Raw genomic sequence first — 14,085 nt, forward strand, 5'->3', positions numbered from 1 at the left:
CTAAAGCACCTTACAGCTAACGAAGTACTTTTGAAGTTTAGTCACCGTGGTAATGAAGGAAACAGGACTGCCAATTTGCACACAGCATGCTTCCACAAACAACTAAGATAATGACTAGATAATTTATTTTAATATTATTAGTTGAGGGATGTCGGTTGGTTGAGGCCAGAATGTTGAGGAAACTTCCTAGCTCTTCTTTGAATGACATTCTGCATCTTTTACATTCACCAGAGAGGGCAGATGAGTCCTCAGTTTAATGTTGCACCTCTGGCACCATAGCACTTTCCCAGGACCAGAATAGATATGCCTACATTATGTGTGCAAGTCATTGGTGTGGGTTTTTGAACCCACGAGCTCATGAGTCAGTCAGGTCCAGATTCAGGGCTATGTGAGGCTTCCGAGTCAGTAGAGAGCCCTCAGCAGACTGCAGCAGCGTCACTGATCAGTCAGGCAGGCTATGCATTCAGCCTAACTTGCTCTTTTTTTGCATGGCTGGACTGTGTGGATCTTTCCCTCAGTGAAGTAAGGGGGTTGGGTTTGGATCTGTACAGCTTGTTTATTTGCTCAGTCAGTGGCAGGGTTTGAGAGAATGGGCACAAATGCATCCAGGGAACCAAACCAGATCTTTGCATGAGGGGTTCCTGAAAAGCAAAACAGCATCTCTGAATTTATGCAAAAGGAGCTACCCCACGTTCTGAGACCTGAAAAATGATTCAATACAAGGCTAAAGGAATAGGAAGGGAGGGGGAGGAAGGAGGGAGGCAGTGGCAAAGAAGATGGAGAAGGGGAGGAAACTAAATTGGAATGAAACAACCTCAATTACAAAGGAAACAAAGTTGTGCAACCACTCAAACTTTCCCTGGCCCCAGTGTGTCAGATTTGGTGTTAATGGGCAAAATCATCCTGAAGAATCCACCGTGTGTTAATGATGTACATCGTTGCTACACCACAAACTTACCAGCCAGAACAGGGGGAAAATAATACGCCGTGAGTTGTGAATCTCCAGAATTTGCTAGTCGATTTTATACCACTCCGTTGCCTGTCTCACAGAAACAATATCCTGCCCTTAGCCTCCTCATTATTTGTTTAAAAAGCTGCTGGATTTGTAACTCGAGTACAAACACGATTCCAACTGTTCCTATTCAGATGAAATTACATTGTTTCATAATTTGCCATGGTGAGATTTGAACTCTTGATAATCTTTTAAATGAAAACCAAATCAACAAAATTGGGATAAATCAGGCACAGCCCCTAATTCAGGTCAGCTGTAAAACCAAGAACAAAGTTTAAAGGAAACTTACAAACTTTAAATCAAAATGTGATTAAAGGGGTCAACAAAACACCCCAGTCCCCGCAGTGCCCACCGAGCATGGAAGGCCTCGAGAGTGCCAGCAGACACCGCGTGCTCCTTCTCCAGGGACATCCGGCAGCGAACGTAGCCACGGAAGAGGGACAAACAATCGGGCGGGACGCCCCCGTCGATCGCCCGCTGCCTGGACCTGTTAATGGCCAACTTGGCCAGGCCCAGGAGCAGGTTCATAAGGAGGTCCTCCTCCTTCCCGACCCCCTTCCGCACCGGGTGCCCATAGATCAGGAGCGTGGGGCCGAAGTGCAAACAAAACATCAATAAAAGGTTTTTCAAATAACTAAAAAGGGAGTGCAGCCTACAACACCCTGTGTATACATGGTCCACGGACTCCACAAGACCGCAAAAAGGGCACGTGTCCTGAGAGTCCGTGAACCTATGCATCCTCTTATTATAAGGGACTGCTGCATGCAACACCCTCCAACCCAGTCCCCGATAGAAAGGGGGAGGACACCTCCGTAGAGGGCCTCCCATCGGGGGCCTCCGCCGCCGGACGGCAACAAGGCATGCCAGGGCGTGTCCGGGCGACGGACAAGGGCGAGAAAATGGAAGGTGTGCAGCAGAAGTCCGTACAAAAAGCCCCTCTTTACCGTGCCAAAAGGCACAGAGGGCATGTCCCCGAGGCGGCTCATATTGCAGGGCACCAGCACCCAAGGGAGGGTTCGGGGCTTGGGGCCAATGTGGAATTCTGTCCGAACAGGGGAACGTTCAGACGGAAGACAACCGCGCACCTGGGCCACCTCAAGACCCAAAATAACGTCGGGTCCGAGCACGACCGTTCTCAGGTCTTGGATGGCATCGGCCGCGACCTGGACACTCACAGACGCGCGTCGCGCCAACTCCTGCGGGAGCAGCCAGCCCAGTCCTCCGCCACCCAGCACGTCCCCGATCCTGGTCACCCCTGCGGCCACAGCCCTCCTCTCCGCCAGCCACTGAAAAGGACGGAGGGGCGGATTCCTGAGCAGCGGCTCTCTGACGATAGCCGCTACTCCTGACGGGGGAGAGCTGCGTCGCGAGGCAACCACTTTCCAGACTTTGATCAGGTCCTGGTAAAAGACGGGCAACGCCTGCAAGGAGCCACTGAGGCCCCTCTGTTCTATAAACAGGAGCTACACGTCATAAGGATGTAACTCCTTCGAGCACAAACACGTTTCCAGCTGTTCCTATTCAGATGACGTTACATTGTTTCATAGTTTGCCATTGTGAGATTTGAACTCTTGATACTCTTTTTGAGTAAACCTGTTTCCATCTGTTTCAGATGAAGTTACATTGTTTCATTGTTTGCCATTGTGAGATTTGAACTCTTGATACTCTTTCAAGTACAAACCTGTTTCCATCTGTTTCAGATGAAGTCACATTGTTCCATAGTTTGCCATTGTGAGATTTGAACTCTTGATCTTGGGGTTACAAACCCAGTGCCATAACCACTTGGCTATTTAGGCCAAGCTTAGTTAATTGCCCATTAAGGGCTGATAATTGACCAATTAACCATAAGTGATAACTATTAATTCAATCTCTCGGACCCAGAGAGGGAACAATTTAAACTGCTGAGTCTCATTCCTGGATGTAGTAAATTGTTGTTCAGGGATTTAAAACATTTAAAATCTTTTCCTTGTTCTATTGATCCAATCTTCTTTTCCCTCTCTTCATTTCACTTTCTGCACTAGATTTGATCCACCTTCTCTGTCATCCCCCTTTCTCTCTCAATTCTTAAATCTCGTTGATTAAGGAGTTTGTTTCATCGCTCACTAAGGTGATGTTTAGTTATTGCTTTGCATCGCTGGTAAGTTATGGCGCAATTTGTTTTGACCAGATGGGCATAGAAAAATGTTTTAATGGCACACGCCTCATCCAGTGAGATTTGGCCCAATGTTTTTCTTCGCTAAATGGACATTATTTCTTAAGAAAAGACGCAAAGCTAAAGTTTGCCTCATAATGACAAAAATTGTAACTCAGCAACTAAAATCAGAAAATTAATTTTGAAAGAGAGCAGGCAGGTTGACTTACAGCGTTCTTACTCCTGATGTTAAGCATTCCCAAGATTTACTTCTCATTTTAAACTGTGAATTCTGTTTTGATTTTGAATGCCTTTTGTGCAGATGGAGTTTATTGATGAATGACATGAGACCATAGTTTATTTTAATGCGCATTTTTAAAGAACACAGTATTAACATTATATGCAGTAGCTTACTGGAATTAACAATACATTTTTTGAGAGAGTAGATGTTGAACATAGGAAATAGGAGCAGGAGTAGGCCATTCAGTTCATCAAGCTAGCTCCACCATTCAACTAGATCATGGCTGATCATCTATTTCTACGCTATTTCTTCCCCACTATCCCCCTATCCCTTGATGTCATTAGTCTCCAGAAATCTATTCATTTCTGTCTTGAATGTACACAATGACTGAGCTTCCACAGTACTCTGGGTTAGAGAATTCTAAAGATTCACCACCCTCTAAGTGAAGAAATTCCTCCTCATCTCAGTCTTAAATGGCCTGCCCCTTATTCTGAGGCTGTGTCCCCTGTTTCTAGATCCCCCAGCCAGGGAAACATCCCATCCACATCTACCCTGTCATACCCTGTAAGGATTTCAATTTGATCGCCTCATTCTTCGAAACTCTAGAGAATACAGGCACAGTTTCCTCAGTCTCCCTTCATGAGACAATCCCGCCATCCCAGGGATTAATCTGGTGAACCTCAGTTGCACTCCCTCTATGGTAAGTATAACCTTCCTTAGATAAGCAGACCAAAACTGTACACAATACTCCAGGTACAGCCTCAGCAAGGTTCTACACAATTTTAGCAAGGCATCTCTACTCCTGTACTCAAAGCCCCGTGTGATGAAGGCCAACATAGCATTTGTTTCCTAATCACTTACTGCACCTGCATGTTAGCTTTCAGTGACACATGAACAAGGACACCCAGGTCCCTTTGGACATCAACACTTCCCACTCTCTTACCATTTAAGAAGGAGAAGCAGTTTAGTTTGGGCAAAGTGGCTGCTAAATCTATTAGCCAAGGTAATATCAAGTATAGAATGAAGTAAAACCCATCTGGCCTATCTATTCCTCTCAGTCAGGTAGAGCTGGAAAAAAACCCAGCAGCAACATATATGATTTCAGTACCTCAGTGTCCGAGGATTGAATCTGATTGTTTCTTTATTTATTCATTCATGGGATACGGGCATCACTGGCTAGGCCAGCATTTATTGCCCATCCCTAATTGCCCTTGCTTAAGAGACCATATTGTTGTGGGTCTGGAGTCACATGTAGGCCAGACCAGGTGAGGACGGCAGATTTCCTTCCTTAAAGGACATAAATGAACCAGATGGGTTTTTACGACAATCGACAATGGTTTTGTGGTCATCATTAGACTTTTGTATATTAGATTTTTTTATTGAATTCAAATTTCACCATTTCAGGTGGGATTTGAATCTGGGTCCCCATAGCATTGCCCTGTACTGCAGGAAAGAACATGGAGGGGAACGGATAGAAAGTGAAACATTACCAATGCTGGATATCTGAAAGACAAGGAGAAAAGGACCAGTAACCACACAGAGCAAGTCGGTTGGGATTTGTGTTGAGAGCAGATGGTTGATGGTTCAGGTAGCTTGTATCCTTTTCGGAGCCCTCTTGAGCTAATGAAAGGAATGAGCCCACACCATCTGTTCTCTCCGGAGGCACCGATTGACTTCCTCACTGTGATTTTCAGCCTTTTCCTCCCTGTTCTTTCCTCCAATTAAATCAGGTTCAATCCCATTATGGTTGCTGCCTGAACCCTCCTTAAAGCTCCAGTGTCCTTTTGAAAGTAGAATTCCCAAACTGCCTATGCTTAGTTCAACCATCCACATCTCAGGTGCACATTTCTGAGCTTTTGCTAAGCACCTAGCCATGCAGTTTAGCATCTAGTTACTATTCAATCTATCACCGCCCTTAAGAGGCAATGCATTCCAGATCATCAGAACTAATTGCGTATATAAAAAAATCTTCTTCCCATCACAGTTCTTTTTCCTGTCCTTAAATCTGTCCCTTGGTTATTGACCCTCTTACTCTATCAAAACCCTTTATATACTAGGGGGAGGTGTGGTGTAGTGATATTGTCACTGGAGTAGTATGTCAGAGACACAGTATAATGCTCTGGGAATGTGGGTTTGAATCCCCCCACAGCAGATGGGGAAATTTGAAATCAATAAAAATCTGGAATTAAAAGATGATGACCATGAAACCATTGGCAATTGTTGTAAAAACCCATCTGGGTCACTAATGCCCCTTTAGGGAAGGAAATCTGCCATCCTTCCCTGGTCTGGCCTACATGTCGACTCTTAACAGCCCTCTGACCAAGGACAGTTAGGGAAGCCCACATCTCACAAATGAATATAAAAAATACTTCCACAGTTAAGTTCTGAACAATGTGGGGTGCCCAGAATGGTTGCCTGGACAACTTTGGTCAGTCCTCCTCAGACAGAACTTTTTTTATTCTTCATCACTACCAACTGCTTTCAGGTGCCAAAACAAGCATGTGACAATCAACTAATTTCCCTAATTATCATTTAATTTTCAAATGTCTCCTGAAAATCTGTGTGCATATTATGTTCGGACCACTCTTGTGCACTGATTTATTTCCTTGCTCAGTGTATTCTAGCTATCCAATGGTCAGGATAGCTTTCTTTATCCAACACTGTTATGATTTGTTGCTTTCCTGACTTGTAATTTTAGTAACTGGCAGATTTAGGTTTTCTTTTGGAACATTTGTTCGTGTTCCGTCCACAGTTGTGAGTCCTTAATTAAATATTCAAGTATTAATTTGGATGTGAACAGGTTTCCTTTCTCTTTTCTTAGGGGATTCTAGGGCTTCTTACTCTTACTGGATATATACATTTAATTCAGTCCATACATGTGCTTTAGATTCCCCAGCTGAAGTAACCAAATCTGGAATTTATCTAGTCTTAAATAAAGTCTGACATGAAGAATTTATCTGCTCTTGCCTGATTGCCCATAATATATCTGCCCCCCTTATCCCATAGTAGTTCTTACATCTTTATCTATTAATTGTTTTTTTAATGACACTTGACCTCACTACTCTTGGTCTGCTTGAGGGCAGTAGGTTAGTGTACTGCCCTTTTACCTCTGGGAGCTGGGTATAAATCACAGCAAGGGAATGAAAGGCTTCGTGTTATACTGACTGTAATGATTCTGGGCTGGGCTATCTCAATCTAGCTGCTGGTGGTGGATGTTGGTTCACAGCAGTAAAACCAGCTACACTTCAGCATTAGGTTACATCATCAGTCAGGATGTGTAAAGATGGGGAAGTGAAGTGGGTGGCTAGGGGCAGGGGTCACTGGGGGCAATGCTGTTAGGGTAAAGGATGCTTTTCTGAGATTGGGGTTAAGGCTCCCTCTATTCTGTACATACCACATCTGACCAGGCAGCACTTAATGCTGGCAATTGGCGTCCCAAGTAAAGAAAACTGTCCCATTCCAGCACCTTTACTTTCAGGAACACAAAATTAAGGAGTTGTTATGTAGAAAGTGCCACAATATTCCAGTTTGTGCTCATTTAAGGGGTTTCCTATTCCTCTTCAGCCATAACTGGTCACAATTTAGACATCGATGTGTATACCTGTGGTATTTTCAGACCTCCCCACAGCATCTCAAAAATCCATAATCATAATTTATGATTTCAATGAGTTCCAATGTTTGCTGAATGCTCATTAGATACTGAAATAAAACAAAAAAAATGGGAAAAGATGCAGGTCAGGCAGCACCCATAGGGCAAGAGAGAAATAAGTTAACATTTCAGGTGGATGACCTTTGGGTGTGGGGGATGGATGAATTTTACAAAGATGGCTTTGAACTGTACATTAAACACCACGATGATCTAACGTGTACCCATGGGACTGTGTGGCTTACTACATGAAAATTTAAAACGCCCAATGTATCCAACCTATATTAACAGGTGAAAGCGAGGTTAGGCTACACCGAAGGAGTTCAGGCCCAAAGTATTTCTGTTCGACTGCCACTCAGAGCTAATACATTGTCAAGGTTCCATGTAATTCACTATTATTCAGCATGTCAATGGGGCATTTCTTAATTGCACCAAGTGCACGTACTGATGTCACTTCATATTTGCATGTTCATGTCACTCACGGATGCGCAGAGGCATACTGACAGACTGGACACAGCAAAATGATGTCATTGGCTTTGGTGCATGTGGGGGCCAGGGCATATGTGCAGACCTGTTTCGGTGGCCATCTTGTGTTAATTTCCAATACACTAATTTTGACCAATATTGAAACAGTTGGTGATTAAATACAAAACAGAGAACACGAGAGTGAAGTAAGGAGACCAAGCAAATAGTGTAATAGATTTTGTTAAAGGACCACAAATGATGACTTCAAATAAAACAAACAGCATTCATTCGCACCCGATTTGCATTTAGTACATATAATTGATTGAAGAGAATTCTAATGCATTTAATTACTAAAGTTTGACCTCTGGCAGTTTTCCTATATGTTGTTAGAAAGTTCTGCATCTTCTTCTACTTTTATGATGTGACCTCACACTCACTAATACCTCTGTCAAGACTGTAGTAAATTGATGTCACATGGGGACCCTCAGCAGGGGGAAGAGCAAGAGAGAGAGAGAGAGAGAAAGAAAGAGGGCAGGGAAATGAGAGAAAAATGGAGAGAGGAGAAAACTTCCCACAGGAACAGGAGCAGGCCATTCTGCCCTTCAAGCTTGTTCTGCCATGCAATTAGATTGTGGTGGGTCTGCATTTTAACTCCACCTACCCACCATGGAAACATTGGAGCTGAACTCTCCTGAAAACAAAAAAATCCATGCATTAACATTGTTCCTCTCATGGGTGCCCAATTGTTTTATTTGAAATCTTACCCAGACATTTAACACAATCAATTTTACTTTGATTGCATTTGTGTTGATTCTATTTTGCATTTAACTGCTAATAGGAAACTGGCCGAATGGTTGAAGTACAGCAAAAATCAGGCTTAAATCATGACCAGAATTAAACCTTGAACAATATGGAAGATGGAGACTGGCTTGTAGGAATTGTTGTTGATTTGTGTTGGGGCATTACCACATTTATCAGGTGGTTCCTCCCTGGCCTCTCCAAATAAAACTTGGTTTTGCACCAACTAAATTGCAGCTGAGCTCAATCCTAAAGACATGGTTCGAAATGGATTTAGAGATGCCAGAAAGGCCTCACATTAAAGTCATGTTCTATAGCAATGACAGGGATGCAACAAATAACCTTAGTTTCCTTGGGAAAGGCAGGAGGATGAGTGGGTGTCAGCCAAGGCTCCTGGTCCACTTGTTCTCCAGTAATGTCTGTGGGAGGTGCGCAAGTGTGGAAATCGAGACAGACCAGGATTCGACTTGGCTGCAGAAAATAAGTTTTATTTATGAGCTATTAGTAGGCAGGAGCGAATGTCACCTAATTAAAGGGACAGCGTAAGAGCACAGGTATCAGTGTGCCAGAAAGGTTTGTGAATCCAAGGTACCTCAATTCCCAAAATAAGTCAGCAACAACTAGTTTCCACTTTCCAGCATCAACACACTAGCACTCAGTAAAAATAAACCACAGTTTATTTAATAAATAAGCGGTGTTGCTGCTGTCAAGGCCAGCATTTATTACCCATCTTTGGTTGCCAAACCTAGTGGGTTGCCCAGCCACTGTTTGGTAGAAAAACATCATAGAATGTGAACAGATATTTTACTTTATTTTAAAAAGTCTAATAAAACTCCTTTAATTCAATTGAACTCGATGAGGTGAGCCAGGATATTAGACTGTGGAATGAGTCAAGGTAGCATCATTCCGTAATTAACAGAATTCCTTCAACACCTTTTACCAGATAATCCTGCACTACAACAGTCACTGCCACTTCAAAACTACTTAATTGGCTGTAAAGTGCTTCGAAACATCCAGTGGTCATGCCAGCCACGTAACAGCAGCTCTACAGGGTTTCAGTCAACATGACTAGATGCTAATAAAACAAAATAACTTGTGTGAGACAACAGAATTTGATTAGATTTATTGATGCATTTCACTGAACTGCATCTTATGCAGTAAATAAGGTTGTTAAGTTACCTTTACAGTTTGAACCTTACTCTTGCAGAACTATGCCATCAAGAATTTTAGTTGCAGCCTCAGGATCCATTTTACAGAACAGCTTTTAGAAAATTGTTCATTGGGGAAATTCAGACACCACCATTCTGTTAAGTGATAAATGTACTTTCATTGCATGTAAAGTGTATTGATCCATACTCAGGGTGAACTTCTACAACTCACTGCTCCAGCTAAGGCTGAACTAGTATGTCCAATTCTTGGCACCACACCGCACGAAGGATATGAATGCTTCAGAGAAGGTTCAGACAAGATTTACCAGAATGGTTCCAGGGATGAGCTTTAGTTATGTGGACAGGTAGGAGAACAACCCCAGCTTCTTCATAAAGTAGAGAGATTTAATAGAGGTGCTCAAAAACATGAGGAGGTTTGGACAGGATAGAAAAAACGTTCCCTTTGGCAGAAGGGTCGAAAACCAGAGGACACCAATTTAAGGTGATTGGCAAAAGAACTAATGATGACATGAGGAGGAGAAACTTTTTTTAAGCAGCAAGCGTTCAGAGATCTGGATTGCACTGCCTGAAAGTGTGGTGGCGGCAGAATCAATAGAGGCCTTCAAAAGAGAATTGGATAATTATCTGAAGAGAAGAAAATTGTGGGGTTACAGATTAGGGTAGGGGAATGGGACTAGCTGACTTGCTCTGAGAGCTGGCATGGACACAATGAGCCGAATATCCCCTTCCATGCTGTAACTATTCAATGATACTACGATAAACATTCTAGAAATGCAGTGAAGCTTACTCTATGCCTGTACCGATATGGCTCCAAGTGCTTGTGGAATTCACAATCACACCTTTAATAAACCTCTTTCAAACTTGCCAAGAACAATATACTCACTTACCAAGACATGGAAATTACACTGACTGTAAACCATGGTTCTTCAATATTTGATTCGCATCATGCACCAAAGGACCTCTGTGAAAGCTAGAAGATTAAGGGATACACTAAGTTATACTACTGCACTAATGATCTGGAAGCATTAGTTCAAATCCCACAAGGGCTGCTGGGGAATTTAAATTCAGTTAGTCATGTAAACAAATCTGAAATTAGAAAAACTAGCATCAGTAATGGCCACTATGGAAATACCAAACTGTCATTAAAAATCCTTCTGGTTCACTAATATCCATTAGGGAAGAAAATCCACTGTCCATACTCGGTCTGGTCTATGTGACTCCAGGCCCGCATCAACATGGTTGACTCTTAAATGCTCAGTTGTCTTGTTTAGACCATTCACTCAGTTATACTCAAGACACTCAGCAGCGATCTTCAAGACCAGTTAGCTATGAAAAATAAATGCTGGCCTTACCGCTGATGTGTATTTTTAATTTATTGACATGTAGGCAAGTCCAGCATAATGGAAAGGCTCATCATTCTCAGATGGTGCTCCTTTCCTATAGGTGGTTTGACATACCAGTTAAAGCAGGAAGTCACTATTATCTTGTTGGAAGATATAAAGGCAAAAAATGTTGGAAACATTCAGCAAGTCTGGCAGCAGAGAGTTAACATTTCAGTTTGATAATCTTTCATCAAAACTGGAAGTAGTTTGAGATTTAAATATAAAGCCGGGGAAAGTGGCGGGTGTGAGGGATGGGTGGGGGGGAGAGAACAGTGGTGAAGGAACCAAATTTATTGAGAATGGAGGTTGGGGAGGGGAAGAGAATAAAGCCATGAAAATTATTTACCAAGCTCATACAGCAACGAGCTATGCCGCTAGCCTAAGCAAGTATCAAGACACCTGTTTTCATTGCACAACATTTCAGGGGGAAGGCGGTGGTGGAATGTTGTCACTGGACTAGTGATCCAGAGAGCCAGGGTAATGCTCTGGAGACCTTGCTTCAGATCCCACTATGAGAGATGATGGAATTGAATTCAATAAATATCTGGAATTAAAAAGTCTAATGATGACCATGAAACCATTGTCGATTGTCGTAAAAACGCTGGTTAAAAATCTGGTTCATGGATGTCTTTAGGAAAGGAATTCTGCCATCCTTACCTGGTCTGGCCTACATGCAACTCCAGGCCCAGGCTCACAACAATGTGGCTAACTCTTAAATGCCCTCTGAAATGGCCTAGCAAGCAACTCCGTTGTATCAAACTGCAATGAAATCTAAGGAATGAAACCAGACAGATAACTGCATCACTTTAGGCACTGGAAAGGTCAACGACAAACTCAGCCCAGAGTCCTCCTTACTAACATCTGGGGCTTGTGCCAAAATTGGGAGAGTTGTCCCACAGACTTGTCAAGCAACAGCCTGACAGTGACATCATAGATTACAGATAATGTCCCAGACAGCCACCATCACTGGGTCTGTCCTGCCAGTGAGACAGGACAGCAGAGGTGGCAGTATAATGGTATACAGGCAGGAGGGAGTTGCCCTGGGAGTCCTCATCAACAATGGCTCCAGACCCCATGAAGTCTCATAGCATCAGGTCAAACATGGGCAAGGAAACATCCTGCTGATTACTGCCACCTGCCCCGCGCCGCCACCACCCCCCCCCAAGCTGATGAATAAGTGCTCCTCCATGTTGAACACCACTTGGAAGAAGCACTGAGCATGGAGAGGGCACAGAATTTACTCTGGATGGGGGACTTCAAAGCCCATCACCGAAAGCAGCTCGGTAGCACCAGAGCTGGCCGAGTTCCAAAGGACATAGCTTCTAGACTGGGTCTGCAGCAGGTAGTGATGAACCAACAAGAGGGAAAAACATACTTGGCCTCATCTTCACCAATCTACTTGTCCCAGAAGCATCTGTCCATAACAGTATTGGTAGGAGTGACCAATGCACAGTCCTTGTGGAGACAAACTCCCATCTTCACAATGATGATATCCTTAATTGTGTTATCTGGCACTATCATGCTAAATAGATTTCGAACAGATCTAGCAACTCAAAACTGGGCATCCATGAGGTGCTGTGGACCATCAGCAGCAGTAGAATTGTACTCAATCACAATCTGTAACCTCATGGCCCAGCATATCCCCCACTTTACCATTACCACCAAGCCAGTGGATCAACCCTGGTTCAAGGAAGAGTGCAGGAGTGCGTGCCAAGAGATCAGGCATACCTAAAAATGGTGTTAACCTGGTGAAGCTACAACATAGGATTGCTTGCATACCAAAGAACATAAGCAGCATGCAAAAGACAGAGCAAAGTGATCCTGCATCCAATGGATCAGATCTAAGTCGTGAATGGTGGTGGATAAAGAACTCACTGGAGGAGGTGGCTCCACAAATATCCCCATCCTTAATAGTGGGGGAGCCCCGTAATCAGTCCTGAAGATAAGGCTGAAGTATTTACGACATTCAGCCAGCAGTGCCAATTGGATGCTCCATCTTGGCCTCCTCTGGAGGTCTCCAGCCAATTCGATTCACTCCATGTGATAAAGAAACAGCTTGAAAGCAAAGTCTATGGGCCTTGACAATATTCCAGCAATATTGCTCCAGAACTTGCCAAACTCCAGCACAGCTACAACACTGGCATCTACCCAGCAATGTGGAAAATTACCCAGGTATCTCCAGTACATTAAGGACAAATCCAACCCAGCCAATTACCACACCGTCAGTATACTCTCCATCATCAGTCAAGTGATGGAAGGAGATCATCAACGGTGCTATCAAGCAGCACTTGCTTCACAATAACCTGCTCACTGATGCTCAGTTTGAGTTCTCCCAAGGCCATTCAGCTCCTGACCTCACTACAAATACCTCAATACAAAAGAACCGAACCCCAAAAGGTGAAGTGAGAGTGACTGCCCTTGACATTAAGGCAGCATTTGACAGAGTGTGGCATTAAGTTACCCAAGCAAAACTGGAGTCAATGGGAATCAGGAGGAAAACTCTTTGCTGATTGGAATCATACCTAGCACAAAGGAAGACAGTTGTGGTTGTTGGAGTTCAATCATCTCAGCTCCAGGACATTGTAGGAGTCCTCAGGGTAGTGTCCAAGGCTCAACCATCTTCAGCTGCTTCTTCAATGGTCTTCCCTCCATAAAAGGTCAGAAGTGGGGATGTTCGCTGATAATTGCACAACGTTCAGCACCATTTGTGACTCCGCAAATATGAAGCAGTCCATGTCCAAATATAATAAGACCTGGACACTGTTCAGGTCTGACAAATGGCAAGTAAATTTCATGCCATAAGTGCCAGGCAGTGACCATCTCCAACAAGAAAATCTAACCACTGTCCCTTGACATTCAATGGCATTATGATTGCTGAATCCCCCACTACCAACATCCTGGGGCTTACCATTGACTGGAAACTGAACTAGACTACCACAAATACTGTGGCTACAAGAGCGGGTCAGATACTAGGAATCCTGCGGCAAGTAATCCTGACCCGTCCACATCCCAACCCAAGCCTGTCAACCATCTACAGGGCATAAGTCAGGAGGGTGATGGAATACTCCCCACTTGCCTGAATGAGTGTAGCTCCAAAAACACCCAAGAAGCTTGACACCATCCAGGACAAAACAGCCTGCTTGATTGGTCACAAACATTCAATCCTTTCACCACTGAAGCACAGTGCACAGAGCTGCCACAATCTACAAATATGCCCTGCAGGAGCTCACCAGGGCTCCTC

Source organism: Carcharodon carcharias, chromosome 20, assembly GCF_017639515.1.
Source record: "Carcharodon carcharias isolate sCarCar2 chromosome 20, sCarCar2.pri, whole genome shotgun sequence".
NCBI lineage: Eukaryota > Metazoa > Chordata > Chondrichthyes > Lamniformes > Lamnidae > Carcharodon > Carcharodon carcharias.